The sequence below is a fragment of the Lepeophtheirus salmonis genome, chromosome 11 (assembly GCF_016086655.4).
Source record: "Lepeophtheirus salmonis chromosome 11, UVic_Lsal_1.4, whole genome shotgun sequence".
NCBI classification, from domain to species: domain Eukaryota; kingdom Metazoa; phylum Arthropoda; class Copepoda; order Siphonostomatoida; family Caligidae; genus Lepeophtheirus; species Lepeophtheirus salmonis.
In genome coordinates, this window is record NC_052141.2 from 15,155,203 (window position 1) to 15,156,412 (window position 1,210).

General features: G+C 31.5%; 1 non-coding gene across 1 annotated transcript; it reads right to left on the reverse strand.

Moving 5' to 3' along the window:
* Window positions 1–460: 460 nt before the first annotated feature.
* On the reverse strand, window positions 461–532 carry TRNAQ-UUG (transfer RNA glutamine (anticodon UUG)). The gene has a single exon. It is a non-coding gene; the product is annotated as a tRNA-Gln (tRNA).
* Between the last annotated feature and the right edge of the window lie 678 nt (window positions 533–1,210).

A 1,210-nucleotide genomic window follows, 5' to 3' on the forward strand; every position in this document is an offset into this window, starting at 1 on the left:
TTTTGAGCTTCATATGTTATAACACAGAAACAAATTTATTAAAAAAGATAAGAAGGGAGTTTCCAAAACTATTTGGGGGCTCACCCCCCCCCCTCCCCAAGGGACTAGCGACGCTACTGCTCAAAAACAATAAAATTTTCATAATATTCCTGCAAATAAAATCAGGAAAATAAAAATCATTGCTCATCAATGGCGTATGACGGAGCTCATTTGTTTCCTGTAAGGAAGGCCTTATTTTTCTAAGAAGAATATCAAATTCAACCACAAGGTGGGCAATAACAGTATGAAGAGTGCAAAAAAATATTATTATAACAGGAATATATAGTAGTTATTTGTTGATTTCCCTAAAAGATATATTTTTAAATTTTCTCAAGAGATGTAGTCTCCCTTCCATATTTTGAATGAACAAAATTTTATCAATTACAAAACCACGCCTAAACCAACATTAACCAAAAACTTTAGGTCCCACCGAGATTTGAACTCGGATCGCAGGATTCAAAGTCCTGAGTGCTAACCATTACACCATGGGGCCTTTGTTATTGTGAGTAATATATAAAGATAATATTATTTAAATAAGTTCTGAATAGAAGGTCAAATCAGAAATTTGAGCGCACACATTCATGTAAATATACAGATGTAAAAAAAAGGAAACTACGATTTGACAAAATCGGAGTAACTTTTATATATGTTTGTTTTTTAAATCTCTTTTTTAGTTTCTACAAAACGTCCTTCTACAGAACTAGAAACATTTCAAAAGTCTTTTCCAAAGGAATATAACTTTAGAAATAAATCTGGTAAAACATAAAATTAAGAACTTTTGTTCACAGATTATGATGGGTGTAGAACCAAATATTATAATTTTTTTATGCTAAAAAAAAAGAAACCAAAAAGAAACTTGGTCACCCTGACAATTTGAAGAATATTTGGCAAGGTAGCAGCTTAGCTGTCAAATAAAGTCTTGAGATTAGCTGCAAAAACCTATGAAATGACGGAAATGAGGACAAATCCAATTCTGTATACAGCAATTATATAGGAAATATACTGATCTTCAATTATTTTTCGAGTCCTACAAGGACCCACACTTAAACTCTCCAACAAATCATCATTGTTACTCTTCGTTTTTCAGGACCAAGTGGCTACTTAATATTTATTTGTTCTTTCTTCAAGAATAAAAATATAATGTTAACATCTTTGGGCATTAAAGAACACT